Source organism: Mus musculus, chromosome 8 (assembly GCF_000001635.26).
Source record: "Mus musculus strain C57BL/6J chromosome 8, GRCm38.p6 C57BL/6J".
In the NCBI taxonomy this organism is placed as follows: Eukaryota; Metazoa; Chordata; class Mammalia; order Rodentia; family Muridae; genus Mus; species Mus musculus.
This window is the reverse complement of record NC_000074.6, coordinates 57,751,404-57,770,514: the sequence shown is the minus strand read 5'-3', so window position 1 is coordinate 57,770,514 and position 19,111 is coordinate 57,751,404.

Below are 19,111 nucleotides of genomic sequence, written 5' to 3'. Positions count from 1 at the left end.
TTCCATTTGTTCGGGACCCACATAAAGACCAAGCTGCACATCTACTACATATGTGTGGGGAGGCCTAGGTCCAGCCCATGCATGTTCTCTGGTTGGTGGTTCAGGACTCTGAGAGCAACCAGGGTCCAACTTAGTTGATTCTATTGATCTTCCTGTGGAGTTCCTATCCCCTTCAGGCCCACAATTCTTCTTATTCTTCCATAAGAGTCTCCAAGTTCCATCCACTGTGGGTGTCTGTATCTGTCTGAGTCAGCTGCTGGGTGGAGCTTCTCAGAGGACAACATGCTCCTGTCTGCAAGCATAACAGAGTATCATTAATAGTGTTAAGGAGTGGTGCTTGCCCATGGGATGGGTCACTTCTGAGCATTCTTACAAGTTCCATCTCATAAGTATTAGAAACACTGTAGGCACCAATTTCCCATTGTGTGCCATTTTTCCAATAGCAGTTTCTCCTGAGACTTTTGGTTAAACAGATAATCAGATACCTTCATGTATTCTCAATGCTAGACAAAAATATCATAACCTAGATGGGGTATAGAGAATAGAAATGTTTCTCAAGGTTCTAAAAGCTGGTGAGTTCAAGATAAGAGAGCATTTAGATTCAATGTCCCATGAGAGCCCAACTTTTAGCTGACAGCCAGCTTCCTCTTTCTTCATTAATGACACAACCCTAGAGTATAAGGACACCAATACCAATCTTACTGACTTTGCTCTCCCTGACCCAATGAATTCCCAAAGGCCCACATACTAACCTGACAGTCTTAGAGGCCAGGATTTCAACATATGAAATGAGGGTATACACAGCTCCAAAGTGTAGCACTAAGTTTACCCCAGATCTGCTAAGTGGGAATCTCTGCAGGAGCTGCTAAACATATTTCTACAATCAGACAAAACATTGCTCGCTCTCTCTCTCTCTCTTTCTCTCTTTCTCTCTTCCCCTCTCTTTAGCTGCCTCTCGTTCTGTCTTAGATCTTAAGTCTTCATCACTAGTAAATCCATTTTTTATTCTCTGACACAACTGTCTTCTTCACAGATATAGACTGCAGATGTCTAGAAGAATGGTCAGTTGTAACGTAGAACTAAATTTACTTGGAGAGAATAAAAGGTCCAAGAATATTTTCTTTCTCACTGCCCTGACTTTTATTAGGGCAGTGGTTATTAAACTTTAGCCTTTAAACCTCATAAAGGAATTGTCAAAACAGATTGCTAGGCTGAAACCTTCTGAGTTTCTGATTCTTTCAGTCTGAAATGAGGCCAAAGAACTTATGTTCTAAACACAGTTCTAAGTAATGTTATTGCTGACGGATGATGGGAGTGTGTGCTATTGGTTGGCTTGGACCAACAGTCTTAGCATCTTGAAAATACCTTTCTAAAGATGATTTAGTTAATCTTGATATAATATCTTTAGGAAGCATTGATTTTAGATATCATTTCTAAGAAGTGATAAATCCCGCAGCTCACTGAAAATTCAAAGGAGCACAACAAACCAGTAAGTACAGCAGAAGACACGCCGCCATACAGCTCTGCAAAGCAGGGTCACAGCACTGGGAGAGCAAGAATAGACAGCACCGTATCACCTAAGTCTCTCTTTTTTTTAAAAATGTATTTTTTAGTTTTAGTGTATATGTGTGTGTTTGTTGGGAGAAAGGAGTATGTGGTGAGACTTGCTGCTTACAGAAGCCAGAAGAGGTTTATTGAATCCCCTGGAGCTGGAGTGAGTTACAAGCAATTGTGAGTCACCAAATATGGCCTCTGGGAATTGAACTCAGGTCCTCTGCAAGCGAGGTGCTTAAACCTGATGGCTGAGCCATCTCTTCTGCCCTCACTTAAAGCACAATAAATAACTGATCAAGACCTTTACCTTGAGTGCCTCACATTGAGTATTAATAACTCGATTATTATTTTCTCTCGCCCTCTGAACTGCTAGTGACCTTTGTAAAAGAGTACTGAGAATCAAGATAAGACATAGCTTGCCTAAATAATTCTCTTCACCATCACTCCAGACTTCTCACTCTCAAATTAATTTCTGGTGGCTAATACCTAGCCAATTTCACTTTAAATATATGGTGTTGATATGACTGAACTGTAGTTTTTCCATCTTTGAGAAAGGCTGTGTGTGTGTGTGTGTGTGTGTGTGTGTGTGTGTGTGTGTGTGTGTGTGTGTTTGTGTGTGTGTGCGTGTGTAATTAAAAGTCTTAGAACTAAGTGTAACACTATCTTGCTATGTTCAACTCAGTCCGATGACTTCATTAGGGAGAGGCCCAGAAGGACAGCTGGGGCACAGGCTCTCTGACCTTATGGGGTTTGTGGATTTTAAACTTCTTTTTATTGAAAAGAAATACTGAGGGTAAGTTTAATTCGAGGGACCACGGGGACCCTGATGTGACAGAGCTCACCTGTGACCTTTGGGAGATGGAGGAATAAAAGTTCAAGATCAGACACAAGGACCATCCTCAGCTGCATCTTACCTGGAAGGCCATGTGAAACTCTGCTGTGAATAAACAGATATCAAGGTATTTTTTTTTCATTGTTGGCTACTAATATCTCATTTTTAGCTTACAGGAGATTCCACGAGGCACCTGCAGGGCGCTAGCAATGGCTTATGTCATCAGTGGCACTGTTACCTGCTGCAGTTTCCTGAGGCAATGGCTTAAAAGAACTACCCCATCACTCCAGCTTGCTCTCTCCCTCCCCCCCCCTTCTCCCTCTCCTTTTTCTCCTGCTCCTCCTTCTCCCTCTTCCCCTCCCCCTTCCCTCTCCACCTTCCCCTCCCCCTCTTCTCACGTGTTCCTGATCAGCCTATCTCTCCCCTTTTCTGCCCTTCTTTGTCCTGTCCCTTCTCTGCCCTCCTGGCTGCACCCACCCACCTGTCTGTCTGTCTGTCTGTCTGTCTACTCATTTGCCTCTACCCCTTTTCCAGGCTCTCACTCTCCACCCCTCCCACAAATAAGCCTCCTCTATACCAAATCTGTTGCATGCCATAATTTCTCAGGGGCCCACTCACTACATTAGATTTCATAAACTTGTCCTGTCTGCAAAAATAAAATTTTAATTTTAAATTCTTTTTCTTTTTTGCATGTTTTCCCCTTTTTAGCTTATTTAAGTTTTGGTCACTAACACCACACAGAATAAGTTCTTCTCATTATCTTTTTTGAATATTTTTCTTTAATCAGGTTGTATGAGGCAGACACATGATAAAGAAAGTCTGTTTTACTTTTTTGCTGTTTAAATTTCTACCACCCAAAAAAGCCGATGTGGAAGTTATAAAGTGCTTCTGTATCGGTAATCCAAGCCATATATATTTAGATTTTATGGAGGAAAAAATGCTGGGCTAGGACAATGACTTCACTACTCCTAAAATGTTTGCCAAACATGAGTGTCTGAGTTTGATCCCCAGAACTTACATAAAATGCCGTTTGTGTGGCTTGCTTCTCAGACCAGTGTTCAGAAGAGAGGCAGACAGATCCCTGGGGCCTGGCTCGCCACCCCAGCCTAACGCAGGGACTCCAGGCTGGTAAGAGACCGATGGGGCTGAAAAGATGGCTCAGAGGTTAAGAGCACTTGTTATTCCCAAAGAGGACTTGAGTTTCATTTCCTTGACCTACACTGGACGGCCCACAAGGTTACTTACTACAGCTCTAAGGGAGCCTCAACCCTCCTCTAGTCTCCAAAGGCACCTGGACGAGTGCACACCCCCACGATCAGATATAAACAATAAAACATAACTTTAGAAAAAAAGAAATCTTTTTAAAAAGAACAAGAGATAAGATTAACCTCGGCCTCCACATGCATTTGCCCATTCACATGAGCATACACACACAGATACACACACACACACACACACACACACACACACACACACACACTGCAGATCCAAGAGCTCCCTTTAAAATCAAAAGGTTAAGCAGAGCATCTGGAAATCAAAAGGATAGAGTTCTGTGACTAGAATTCTCAACACCCGGAAGAAGCAAAGACTGAAACTCCTAGCTAACATGCACCAGCCGAATAAAATAGGGATTAAAGGAGGTGGGAAAGTATTCCGGGCTGAGGGTAAGAGAGACGGAAAGAAAAAAGGAAAGAAACAGCCAAGCTCCAATTTCCCTAAAAAACAATTTTTTAATGTCCCTGAGGAAGCAGCAGGGAACCGCCTGAGTGACTGAGATGTCAAAGAGATAACCTCACCAAAGAAATGCTGCGCTAGGAGGAAGGAGACACTCTCATTAATGTCTACCCGCCAGCAAATGGTGAGGGTCGGGAGCGGGCGTTCTCCAAACTCGTATTCAGTCAAAGAGGGGATTTTTTTTAAAGAAGGGGAAGCTCAAAGGAGTAGTGAGTGATGAGACGCAGTCACTGAAGTGCTTAAAATAAAACCATCTCGGCAGTGATTCATCTGGATAACAAACGCCTCTGGTTGAGAAAAGAACTAAGGTGAGGTCCTTTGGCTGGGTGTGACAGACAGGGAGAGCTAATGACCTTGATTCTCCCTGCCCCGGGCATCAGACCTCTGCCAGAAACCTGCCCCTGGAGTCCCGGGTTTAAACCCTCAGGGAAGAAAGCTAGCAGGAGCTGAAGCTTCTGGAGACTGAGGGGTCTCTAGCGCTGTGCTGTTTGCACCCCCTACACCAGAGCTGAACCACTGACCAAGATGGAAGGCTTTGGCAAAATCACACTGCTCCATTTGTTTGTTTGTTTTCTAAAGTATCCTTTCTTTTAAACATTTATTTATTTATTTATTTATTTATTTATTTATTTATTTATTTCTCAAACGCTACTCCCTCCCAGTTCCCCCTTCCCGTTCCTCTCCCAGTCCTCCCCCAATCCTTTATTCCTTTCAACCCTGAATCACTCTCCAAGAAGAAAATGGAAACTGGGGAAGGGAATAACATTTGAAGTGTAAATAAATAAAATATCTAATTAAAAAAAAAGGAAAACATCAGCCAGGCGTCATTCCTCTGGAGACGTGAAGATGCTCTGTCAGCCACATTGTGAGTCCTCTGGCGCTCCTCAAAACCATCTTTGTCTGTCTCTTCCCCTATGCATGGTGAACACCCTCTCTAAATCCAACTCAGTATGTGTGTTCTGGGTATTAAAAAGAAATGAGGTATAATATATGCCTGGTTGGTCATGAAAGCAGCTGCTGCTGCCTTTCATTCCTGTTTGACATTGGGCCAATACCCATTCCTCTAAAGGTTCCTCTCAGGGCTGTGGCATTGGTGAAGTATGATAATAAACATGAAATTGCTTTGTAACTTGCAAATGAAGATATAAAGGAAAGCAGTCAATATTTACCAGAACTCTATCGCACCACTGAAAACTTAGTGAAGTGATTCTCAGACTAGTCTACTGTGTCAGCCTTACACAGTTTGGGAAAATGGAAAGGTGTTCCTTATCAGGAACACCGGAAGGACTTAACAGCAAGAGAGCTAATGACTGTGTTTCTGCACTCCTTAAACATTAGTCAGCTAACAAGGAGGGAAAACCGATGAAAATCAAGACAGGAAACCCGAACACACAGTCATCCTTAAAGACTCTGGACAAAAGATGTGTAGACAAAATGCACTGTTAAAGCAGAACACATGCGGTCAACATTTGATGGTTCACGGAAGTGTACCTGGGATGGAATTCTTAGATTCTTATTGGGAAGGTCTTTAAAATCAAGAACATGGCTTGTGGCTTACTGGGCACTTTCCTCTAAGCTTGATCATCTGAGTTCAACACCTGGAATCTTGTGCTGGCTATGGCTAGCTTTATACCAATTTGGCATAAGCTAGAGTCCCTTTAGAAGAGGAAAACCTCAACTGAGAAATGTGCCCACCAGATTAGCCTGACGAAAGCCTGTGGTGTGCTTTCTTGGTTGGTGATTGATATGGGAGGGCCCACATCACTGTGGTGCCATCCCAGGGGCTTGGTGGCTCTGGGTGCTACAAGAAAGCAGGCTGAGAAAGCCACAAGGAACACAAGCCAGTAAGCAGCATTTGGCCAAGCCTTCTGCATCAGCTCCTGCCCTGCATGATGGACTACGAGGTGTAAAACAAGATAATTCCTTTCCTCCCCAAATTGACTTTGGTCATAGTGTTTCATTACAGCAACTGAAGAGAAACCAAGACAAACCAATATGGTAGAAAGAGAGAGCTAAGCTCTGAAAAGTGTCTTCTGACTCTCTCTCTCTCTCTCTCTCTCTCTCTCTCTCTCTCTCTCACACACACACACACACACACACACACACACTCTCTCTCTCTCTCTCTTACACAAACACTTGTGATATCGTTTCAAAAGAATTGGATCCTTTTTGCTGATTCTACATTTGCTCGTGAAGTTTTGTCTAAAATAGAGTTGCTATGCACTATCATAATTAGGTTATAATAGCTAAGCTACTCGCTGCTTGAAAATGTCTCTTTGTTCGTCATATCAGGTCTATCAATATTATCCACAGTTAAACTTAGAATATATATTTTAGAATTCCAGACTTGGAATGTGGCTCAACTGGAAGCAAGCCTTCCTTGGATGCTTAGGGCTTTGTGTTTGGGTCCTCAGAACTGTATTGAGGAGGTAGGGGTAGGAGGGTTGGAAGCTCAAGGTCATTTCACCTAACATAGGGAATTCCAGGCTAGCCTGTGCTACTTAAAACTCAACACAAAATAACTGATTTTATTTTAAAAGGTAGTTTAAAAATGCAATAACCTTCTTCTCTTTATATATTAAATTATATAACCTAATAAAAATGTACAAAAAAGGAAGTTGAGTTTATTAAACGATTGAATCTTGATATACTTTGCCCAATATTAAAATTATTTTATTTGCTTTAAATCTATTGTCAATAAAAGAGAAGAAGAAGATGAAAGGAGAAGGAGGATGAGGAAGGAGAGGAGGAGGAGAAGGATTTTGGAAGAAGGTTGCTGTTATGAAATTTAGCAATGAAACAAAATACTGCAGAAGACATTGAGTTTTATTGCTAATTTAGTTCCTTGGGTTTGAACACTGAACCAAGAGTACCTGCTCTAATCAAAGTATGGTATCAGCACATACACTTTGCTGATTAGTGTGTCTCGTGTTCAGAATGTGAGGTGAGCTATGTTTGTTCAGTTTCACGCCATTCTGAGACAAGTGAAATTGAGGAAGGTCTGCTATGAAATGAAGTTATTTTCTACAGTTTATTCCTGATAGGGTATATGGAGGCCCTAACTAAAGAAAAGGGGGAGACAATTAATCATCCTGTTTATAGCCAATCAACCCAACAGAAACAAGATAAGCAAAGAAACACAGTGTAAAGCTTTAAACTGCTTTCCAACAAGGGCTCCTTAGAGGCAGGAATTGGCTCATCCAAAACGCATTAGTTGATGCTTGATGTCTGCTATTGTTGAGCACAAAACCCACTCTCCAGTACTACTCTCATGTTTCCCATGACTTTCCCTTGTCTATGGAAAGCAGAAACAAAGACATAGAGAGAAGTGAGCGTAAGAAAGCATGAGAGAAGAACAAAAGTAGCGTGATAATGTGAAGGCAACCCACACTCTCAAGCACAAGGAAACACCTTAACTGGATACTTTACTTCTGAGGTCTTATCTCTTTATCCTTGTTGCTTCAAGAGAAAAAAAATGAAAACAGAGAATATGTGAAATATGTAGCTGTGGTGCTCAGCCCAAGGAGTAGCACTATTAGAGGGTGTGGCCCTGTTGGAGTAGGTGTGTCACTATGGGTGTGGCTTTGTCCTAGCTGCCTGGAAGCCAGTATTCAGATGAAGATGTAGAACTCTCAGCTCCTCCTGCACCAAGCCTGCCTGGATGCTGCCATGTTCCCACCTTGACGATCTAAATCTCTGAACCTGTAAGCCGGCCCCAATTAAATGTTGTTTTTATAAGATTTGCCTTGGTCATGGTGTCTGTTCATAGCAGTAAAACCTTAACTAAGACAGTAGCCATGAGCAAGAGAACAAAAATAAAAAGTTTCCATAAAAGATCTCAAATTCATGTCTACTTTGAACCTTAGACAATTCTGAGATCCTGTTCCCATATAACCCTGGCTGTCTCCCCATTTGGAAGAAGCAGTGTTTGTAACAGGCTATCCTTTCCCATTCATTTCCCATTCAGACTGGCATTTTACCCTATTCCAAAGGCATACAGCAACAATAGTCACTGGAGAGTATCGATACATAAAGGCATCTAAGAAAGGGAGAGGGCATTCAAGGTAAGCAGAAAGAACACAAATACTTGGGGGGGGTCCCATTTAACTAATGAAAATGGCAAGTATAGGCTTGTTATATTGAGTCACTTGGGGGAGATACACATTCTAATGGCTTAGACTTCAGTAAAGCAAGGCAGGAGGGACCCATTGTACAGTAGTTTTAGGACTCTTCAGTGCTAATGGAATGAGCCTTAATCCTTCTAAGAGAGCCCTAGGGTACCAGAAGTTGGGGAGAGAAAGAGCTGGTGAAAGCTGAATAAGTACGCTTATCCACTGTTTTCATATTATCCATTTGTAAGCAGGAGCCTGGGATTTGAGAGTCTTGCAAGTCATTGATATTGATTTCCAAAACTAATTAAGCAACAAGAAATGCATGAAACTGAGAAACGAGACATGTCAAAGGCAAACACTGGGCTCTTGCAGCCACAGAAACTCTCCAGAAGAAACTGAAGACGTTACTGACTAACTTATAAGCTTTCTCTCATCTTGCTCATGCTGCCGAACCACACAAATGGAAAATAAGTCAAAGCCACGGCTATCATTGTTCCCCTAACGGTGACTGTTTTGACCCCGTGTAAGTAAGGCACAGAGCTTTTGACCAGCACTGCTTATTCTGAATCAGTGCAACGGGAATGTCCTCCGCTATACCTGTAGGAAAGCCGGGTTCTGTCTGTGTTTCCAATTTCAATGTCACCAACTCTAATTTTGTAGAAGTTTGGCTTTGCTTCTAATTAGCTATCTTGCCAAAGGCAAATGACTTAATGATTTTATTTTAATTAATTTATGTCTTTGGAGGTCAGAGGATAGCTGTTAGAAGTCACGCTTCTCCTTCAGCCTTATTGAATCAGGGATACTCTTGTTTCTTCTCCTATACCGTGTGCCTGTCTTAGTTAGGGTTTCAGTCGCTGTGATGAGACACCATGACTGTGCCGACTCTTATGAAGGAAAACACTGAACTGGGGCTGGCTTAATGTGTCAGAAGTTTAATCCATTATCATCGTGGCAGAAAGTATGGCAGTGTGCAGATAGACCTGGTGCTGGAGAGGTAGCTGAGAGTTCTACATCCAGACTGTCAGGCAGCAGGAAGATGAGAAAGACAGTGGACCTGACTTGAGCATCTGAAACTCCAAAACCTCAGTGACATATTTCCTCCATCAAGGCTATACCTTCTAATAGCACCACTCCCTGGTGAGCAAGCATTCTCATTCAAATGACGACATTGCTCAAAGCTTCCAGGGAATTCTTTGGTTGTCTCCTTCTTGCCACAGAGTACTAGGTCTACAGATGCAAATGGCCACAGTGACTTTTTTAGGAGGGTTCTGGGGATCAACTGTGCATCTATTGGGCTGGAGAGATGGCTCAGCAGTTAGGAGCACTGACTGCTCTTCCAAAGATCCTGAGTTCAATTCCCAGAAACCACATGGTGGCTCCCAACCATCTGTAATAGGATCCGATGCACTCTTCTAGTGTGTGTCTGAAGCCAGGTGCACTGTACTCATATAAATAAAAAAAGAAAGAAATCTTTTTTTAAAAATGTACCTGTATCAACTTTACTCAATAAGCTAGCTCCCAGCTCCAATGACTTTAATTTAGGACTTTCACTCTTAAATTATACAGTGCTCTAATGTTCTGTGCAAATTAAAATGATATGTAACTTTAAAATAGTAATAAAGTCAAATAGAATAACTATATATAAATGTAAGAATGAATCTGAAAGATAGAGAACATGTTTTATTTCCTTTGCAGGGGTAGGGGAGGAGTATTCAGTAATAGTATCAGACAGAACAAAGTAACACTATGGCCTACCATTAAAAATGTGAGATAGCTTGCCATCTACTTATTCTGTGAATTATTGATTGATTCATTAGTCAAGCATTTACCCAGTAGCTGGGAAATACTAGTTCACATGCATTTACCAAAGTTCATAATACTGCTTCCTGGCAAAGCTTTCCCCTGTGAAGCTGGTCACATAATCAAATTTATAGTAGAACCAGTCAAACGCTCTATAAACCTTGCCAGGGGCTGAAAATCCTCTTAATGGATTAGAAAACCACAGCCAGATGTAACATTTAGAGGAAAGTTATTCTTTATAATAATATTACACTCTGCTACTATTGTTTAATTAAAAAAAAACAACTAAAAAATTTAAAGCAACTGAAGATGACTCAGAAAAATAAGAAAATACTGTGTATTCTTAAAGTCTTCAGCCTTTACAGAATAAAAATGTGTAGTAATCTTCACACAGGAAAATACTAGGAATAGACACCCTTAGGAGTTCAAGATGCTGTCTTCCTTATTCCTAAATTCTCCCTCCTGGCCCAGCTAGCAAAGAGCGTGCAATGGTTCACAAGGGAGCAGTTCTGAATTCTTGTTGGTACGACTGACAGTCTCTTGAACCGTAACTAGATGTTTCACAGTTAATTTGTGGATAACCTGTAAAATCCAAATTTTCTGCACTTTTATTGAGTTAAAAGAACCTGAAACTTTTCCTAAAATAGTGTCTTCTCGGTGGTACTCTGATCTAGCATGAGAAGATGAACAATTTATTCCTGAGAATTGGAGATAAACTGCATTGTGACTGCAAGACATTAGCCATGTGAAAACCATCTATCTTATGTTTGATATGGCAAGATCTTTGAAGCTGTGTGATTTATAAACATAAGTTTCGCTAGTTCATAGTTTTAGAGGCTAAAGTTCCCAAGTCAAGTACTGTTATGTGATACTATTCCTGTAGAGGAATTAGCAAGCATCTACTCAACCCATATAGACAACCATTGACAGTTCAAAGTTCATATATCACACATTGGTATTTCACATTTGTGAACCAATAAGGGGGGGGTTTACTTACAGGTAAGGGGCTATGATAGGAGTAAAAATGACATCTGTAGCACCCAAGCCGGTCCCAGCATGGGTGACAGCTCACCAAAGCTGGAAACCTAGTGTGCATTGCACAACTGTAAGTAGATCAGAAGGTTGGAGAGAGCTCTTTCTAGGTAAGTCAATAGATCTGAGCTTCTTCCTGCCATCTTGGACGATCTCTGCTTCTTCCAGATAGTTCATCATTTTTTAATACCTATCAGCAGACAGTTCAGCTTGTTTCTAAATACATATCAGCAGACATTATAGCTTATATATGCTAGGAGAGAGAGAGAGAGAGAGAGAGAGAGAAAGAGAGAGAGAGAGAGAGAGAGAGAGAGAGAGAGAGAGAGAGAGAGAGGAGTTGTTTACTTCCTGAGTTTAAAGAGCTTCCCTCCAAGATGGGAGGTTTCAATCTCAGAGGAAATGGTTACAGAAAACTTAGTCTCTGGTAAGGTCCTTCTACTTTGTCACAGCATGCTAGACAGAAAGGCTGCATGAGGTAAGAGGAAATAAGAGAAATTACACTAATTCTTTAGTATAAACCTGTTCTCAGGAGAGCTTACCTACTCCTGTTAACTTAACCTACCCCATGAACCCAGCAAGAATCCCTTCATAAGAGCAGTTGTTTTCCACTAGAGTTTGTTCTCTGTCACTGTGATAAAAACACTTAAGAAAATCAAGTTTGGTAGGAAAGGGTTATTTCATCTTGTAGTTCTTAGTCCATTATCAAGAGAAAGCAGGGGAGGAATTCAAGACAGGAAGCAGCAGACAGAAGCTGTAGCACAAATGGTGGAGGAACATTGTTTATGGCTTACTTACCTTGGCTTGCTCAGCTTTCTTCCTTTTAAAGCCCAGGCCCACCCACCCAGGAATGAGGTGCTGCCTACAGTAGACTAGGTCCTCCTAAATCAGCCAGCAACCAAGAAAAATACCCCACAGATAAGTCTGACGGAGGCAACTCTGACTTCCCAGTTAGCTTCCGTTTGTGTCAAATTGACAAAAACTAGCCAGCACAACTGACCGCTTATGATCTTGACACATCACTACCGAATAACTCCCTTATCTTCAAGATATCATGTTAATATCGTAACATAAGGTAAAGCTCAGTCCTACTTTTAAAAGTCCCACAGTCTTTAAAAAAATTCCACACTTTAATAGCTTAGTGTCTCCTTAAAATATCCAAAGTCTCTCAAATGTGGGCTGCTATAAAACACAAAATCAATTTCATATTTTCTTATTTTAAAAAGGGAAGAACCAGGGTGCAATTACAATCAGTTAAAAAACAAAATTTAAATCTAATAACATAAATAGATCACGGTCTGGTTTCTGGAATGTATTTATGATCTTCTGTGCTCCAGGGAGCTTTAGAAGCCCCAATGCTCTAGGTGACCAATGCCACAGCACACACAGGTTGTCTTCTAGGCAGGGTGGTCCACTCCATATCTACTGCTCTCCTTAGTGGTCATCTGATAGGCCTTCCTCTAATATCTTGGGGTCTCTGCCGCAGCTGAAACTTCTTTTTTTTTTTCCTTTTTTTATTAGGTATTTTCCTCGTTTACATTTCCAATGCTATCCCAAAAGTCCCCCATACCCACCCACCCCCAACCCCCTACCCACCCACTCCCCCTTTTTAGCCCTGGCATTCCCCTGTACTGGGGCAGCTGAAACTTCTGATGGCCCCCTGACCTCCTTTGGGACTCTGACCCTCTAAGAAGTTAAAACCCTTAACTTCTCACCATGACCCCTTCAGGTCTGGAGTTTTCACTGAAACTGAGGCTGAGCCTTCATCATGGCTTTCTGGCATCTCTTTAGGGACTCTGACCCAGCCACTTGGTGTCATATTTCAGTTTCTCTGCAGGACCCCTTCAATCCTGCAGCTCCCAGGCCACTAACAACCAGTTAACTAACTTAAGGCAATTTCTCTAGCAACACTCAAAAAGCTTCTATTTTCTCACCCACTGGCTTTAAATTTCTCTTTAAAAAAAAAAAACATATTTACAAGTTTTCACTCCCACCAGCAATGAAGGAATGTTTCCCTTGCTCCACATCCTCACCAATATATACTGTCACTTGAGTTTTTGATTTTACCCATTTTGATGGGTGTAAGATGGAATCTCAGAGTTGTTTTGTTTTGCCTTTCTCTGATGACTACAGATATTGAAATTTTCTTTAAGTACTTCTTAGCCATTAGAGATTGTTCTGTTGAATATTTTCTGTTTAGCTCTGCACCAATTTTTTAAAATTGGATTATTTGGGTTGTTGGTGTCTAGCTCCTTGAGTTCTTTATATATTTTGGGTATTAGCCCTCTGTCAGATATAGGATTGGTGCAGATCTTTTCCCATTCAGTAGGCTGCCTTTTTGTCCCATTGACAGTGTCCTTTGCCTTACATAAGCTTATCAGTTTCATGATGTCCCATTTATTAGTTTTTGATCTTAGTGCCTGAGCTATGGGTGTTCTATTCAGGAATTTGTCTCCTGTACCAGTGGATTCAAGGTAACCCCTCAATTTCTCCTTTATTAGAGTTAGTGTATCTGGTTTTATGTTGAGGTCTTTGATCCACTTGGACTTGAGTTTTGTGCAGGGTGATAAATATGGATCTAGTTGCATTGTTCTATATGCTGACATAGAATTAGACCAGCACCATTTGTTGAAGATGCTTTCTTTTTTTCCATTTTATGATTTTGGCTTCTTTATCAAAAATCAAGTGTCTGCAGATGTGTATTCATTTCTGGTTCTTCTATTCTATTCTATTCTATTCTATTCTATTCTATTCTATTCTATTGATCAGCTTATCTGTTTCTATTCTGATACCATGACAATTTTTCTTACCATTGCTATGTAGTACAGCTTGAAGTCAAAGATGGTGATACAACCACTCTAGAAATCAATTTGGTAGTTTCTAAGAAAACTGGGAATAATTCTACCTCAAGACCCAGGTATACCACACCTGGACATATACTCAAAAGATGCTCCACGATACCACAAGGACACTTACTCCACTCTGTTCATAGCAGCTTTATTTGTAATAGCCAGAGTCTGAAATCAACCTAGATGTCCCTCAGCTGAAGAATGGATAAAGAAAATACAGTTCATTTACACAATGGAATACTACTCAGGACATCATGAAATTTGCAGGCAAATGGATGGAACTAGAAAATATCATCCTAAGTGAGGTAACCCAGACCCAAGAGGACATATATGGTGTGTATTCATAAGTGGATATTAGCCATAAAGTACACGATTATCACACTACAATTCACAGACCCAAAGAAGTAAAAAAACAGAGGACAACTGTGATGATGCTTAAATCTTACTCAGAAGAGGAAATAAAATAGACATCAGAGGTGAATGGAGGAAGGGAATTGGGTGGGAGAGGGGATAGGGAGAGAAAAGGGGTGGGAGTATCAGGTGTAAGGAGAGCAGGGAGAGAAAAGGAAATTGGCAGTGGGGGGTGGGGAGGCATCTCTGGGTTATGCCAGAGACCTGGAGTGGGGAGGGGAGGCAGCAAGTCTGTGGGGATGACTCTAGCTGAGACTCTTAGTAGTGGAGGATATAGAACCTCAAGCGGCCACCTCCTGTATCCAAGCAGGACTCTCAGTGAAGGGATAAGGACAGCAAACCATTTATAAAACCTTCACGTGTTTTATAACCCAAAATGTGCCCTGCCTATAAAATGTTCAGGGACAAATATGGAGCAGAGACAGAGGGAATGGCCAATCAATGACTGGCCCAAATTGAGACCTATCCCATGGGCAAGAACCAATCCCTGACACTATTAATGATACCCTGTAATGCTAGCATAACCATCCCCTGAGAAGCTCCACCCATCAGCCTATGGAAACAGATGAAGAGACCCACTACCAAACATCAGAGCTTGGGGAGTCCTGTGGAAGAGTTGGCGAAGGATTGAGGGACCCAAAGGGAAAGCCATTTCATAAGAAGACCAACAAGTCGACTAACCTGGACCCTTAGGAGCTCTCAGAGACTAAACCACCATTCAAAGAGCAAACATGAGCTGGACCTAGCCGCATCCCACAACCCCACTCACCCCTGCACATGTATAGCAAATGTGCAGCTTGGTCTTCATGCCAGTCCCCTAACAACTGAAGTGGAGGCTGTCCCTGAATCTGCTGGCTGCCTATGGATTCTGTTCCTTTAACTGGCTGCCTTGTCTGGCCCCAGTGGGAGAGGATGTGCCTAGTCCTACAGCAACTTGATGTGCCAGGGTGGACCGATACCCAGGGAGGCCTCCCACCTCCTCCAAAGAAAAGGGGAGGGGCATGAGGAGAATTGGCTGTGTGAGGTGGGGGTAGAAAGGAGAGGCACGGGTGGGAAGCTGCAATTGGGATGTAAAGTCAATAAATAAATGAATTAGGGGGGGGGAGAAACATTTTTTAACAGCTCACAGATATATTTTTAAACCTGGCAAGAGACCTACCACTTGGACCAGTCATTGGAAAAAGAAGACTATTATTCCAAGCGCCAATTCTAAACAATCCAATAGATAAATAGACTGAGCTAATATTTATAGGCAGTTAAATGGTACAGTGCTTGATAAACACCCGTGTGTGGCTGTGTTAAAGTAAAGGGCTCTACTGACAAGACAGCTGCGGAAGTTAACTTTACATCCTACGGAAGAGAGAACTTTCAGGGTCACAGAAACCATTCGGCCACAAGTGATACCTGCTTCAGAAGAGGGATGGTTATTAAAATAACAGTAACCCACTGAAGATACATTAAAAGCATCCAGCAATCAATTTCAAGATAAGTAACATTGCCTGAAGTTAAGTACAATAAGATAACTGAAAATTAGGGTTCTGCTTTATCATTAGACATGAACAGCCTGCGGAAAGGGACTACATAAAACACAAACTCCGCCCGACCATCTGATCAAAGCCTGGCAATTAACTTCCCATTGTGAGAAGCGAAACTAGTGTAAAGAGGACTTTAAAAAAGGATTAATGGTCCAGGGAATGATGAAGTTCGTTAGATTCTATCTCAGCTCTCTCGAAAAAAAAGATCAGATCCTTTATTTAAAAAAAAAAAAAAGTAAAACTCCTTGTCAGAAACAGGAAAAATCTATATGCTAATTATATTTCCATTTGGGCTACAGCCGAAGGGAGCTGTGATGGCAGCACAGATCTGACTCGGGGGCCAGGGGGCTGACACTGAATAGAAATGATGAGAAGAATCTAAACCGGGCAGCTCCGCTGAATAACAGCCGAGAGAGATGTGCTTGTCATTGGGAAATGTCCACAGAGTAAACAGCAGCCAGAGTCATTACTGAACTGAATAGAAGAAATAAATTGGGGTGAAATTAAGGACAGAGAAATGTGAACTAAATATGTGTGATGAGAAGAGCAGCCAGACAGTGAGACATCTCCCCAGGGTAATTATGAGACATCATCTCAGGAGCTTTGAAAGGTCACATTTCACCAAGTCCTCAATAAGCATTTCTCCATCCTGTGGATTAGAAATGCCTTTTTTCAAAGAACAGGAACAAGTGTGCATGTGTATACACATGTGTGGTATATGTGTATCTGCGTGTGTGTCTATATATACACACATGTGTGATATATGTGTATATATGCATATATATACACACAGAGAGATATACATGTGTGTATACACATGTGTGGTCACACACACACACACACACACACACACACATATATATATACAGAGAGAGAGAGAGAGAGAGAGAGAGTACTAGAAGGTCAGAATCCAAGCTCAGCATCAAATAGATCTGAGATCACATGTGACTTATTGCCCATTAGCCCATTAACATATCTTTCCATGATCCAAGTTTTCAGCTGAAAGCTAGGTGGTAATACAAACAATCAGCTCTCCGTGCTCTAGGTTGAAAATCATCGCAATGGCAATTGTAAACACAAAAGATCACTGTGTTGGAAAGCTGTTATGAAACCCAGAGGAATAGCGTTGGAATCAAGTGAGGAGGTGTGTGGGTGTTAAAGAAGGTAACTCACACCAAACCTTGGACATGATGATACCTGTATGAATGGCTGCCATCACTGTCACTGGACCATAAACTAGACCCTTCTGCTACAGTACAATGGACACTGCATGTCTCTAAAGTATCTCTTGCATCTTTTTTTTTCTCACATAAAATCCTGGGTACTACTCGGAGTACCTGCTGGGCCAAGCCTTGGTTCCAAATACGTGCTGTAGTTCTTATGGTGAAGAGTGAGGGTGCATTTGATCTTTGTCTTACTTAAGGTTTCTACTGCTGTGAAGAGACACCACTTTCTTTTAAAGGAAAACACTTGAAGATGGCTTACAGTTCAGAGGGTTAGTCCATTATCATCATGGGAGGAAGCATGGTTGTGTGTAGGCACATGGTGTTGGAGAGGCAGCTGAGAGTGCTATATCAGGATAGGCAGGCAGAGGGAAGAGACTGTGAGCCACTAGCCTGGCTTGAGCAGTTGAGACCTCAAAACTCATCCATCAATGACACACTTTCTCCAACAAAACCACAGCAACTCCAACAAGGCCATCTCCCAACAGTGACAGTCTCTATGAGACTATGGGGCCATTTTCATTTAATCCACCACAATCTCCATCTTCTTTAACAGAAGGCAGAACTCAGACTCAATAGAGGTTGGTGCCGTAGGTGAGTTCCTCCAGGTTAAGAACTGGCTACTTCTTGCTGAAACCACTCTTTCCTAACAAAATGCACATATTTCACACAGTCAAGTTACAGGTGAATTTTTTCCCAAAATGAAATATCAGTTCTATCCCAGACTCCCTGAATGATGGTGATTGTACTGGCTAGTTTTGTGTCAACTTGACACAGCTGGAGTTATTACAGAGAAAGGAGCTTCAGTTGAGGAAATGCCTCCATGAGATACAACTGTAAGGCATTTTCTCAATTAGTGATCAAGGGGGAAAGGCCCCTTGTGGGTGGGACCATCTCTGGGCTGGTAGTCTTGGTTCTATAAGAGAAGGCTGAGCAAGCCAGTAAGGAACATCCCTCCATGGCCTCTGCATCAGCTCCTGCTTCCTGACCTGCTTGAGTTCCAGTCCTGACTTCCTTGGTGATGAACAGCAGTATGGAAGTGTAAGCCGAATAAACCCTTTCCTCCCCAACTTGTTTCTTGGTCATGATGTTTGTGCAGGAATAGAAACTCTGACTAAGACAGTGATCCTTCTAAGAAGCATGGCTCTCACATCTCAATACTCAGCAAACAATGGACAAAATTGCAGTGTGATCAACTTGGCTTCGACAGCACTGAAGAGATAGAAGGACGAAAAGGATATTAACAAACATTCACATACCTTTCTAACCAAAGCCATTAAATTCTAAGTTGGGTCAGTAAGACGTCAGAAAGCATGGCAAAGAAGAAAACAGGTAGAAAGAAAATTCTTGGTCATTATATCTCCATTTGATCACTAGACCATAGCTAAAATTTTCTTTCTTCCAATAGACTTTATTTTTAGTGATGTCACCACTATCATGATAGATCTGAGTCCTTAGGAACCCTATCTATGTAGAATTACAATAGCCTTATTTACAGATTTTCCTTGTTGCTATGAATGAATAACCGACAAGAGATGACTTAAGAGAGAAAAGCTTTGTTCTGGCTTACAATTTAAAAAGTGTCTAGTCCATCATGCAGGAGGACCCATGGCAGCATGAGTGTGGGGCAGCAGGCCACCTTGTATTTACCGTCAGGGAACAGAGAGAAACAGGATACAGCGGCAGGGAATCAAACCCTTTGGCCTGACCCTATTGACTTTCTTCCACTAGTAAGGCTTCTTAAAGGTTTCACAACCTTCCAGTGCCATGAGCTGAGAATCAGTTATTCAAGCACATGAAACCAGGGGACATTTTTACATTCCAACACAGCATGTTGTATTCAATATCCTCTCCCGGTACAATAGAAGGAGAAGGTACCCCAGACCATTCCAGGATGTCATGATCGCAGTTTGTTTTGTTCAGTTTTAAGGATTGAAGCCAGGATCTCACCATGAACATTGGTCAACCACTCTACCTTTGAGTAGAATCCCAACATCCCATTGTCATATTTATACTCAAGATTAACGACATA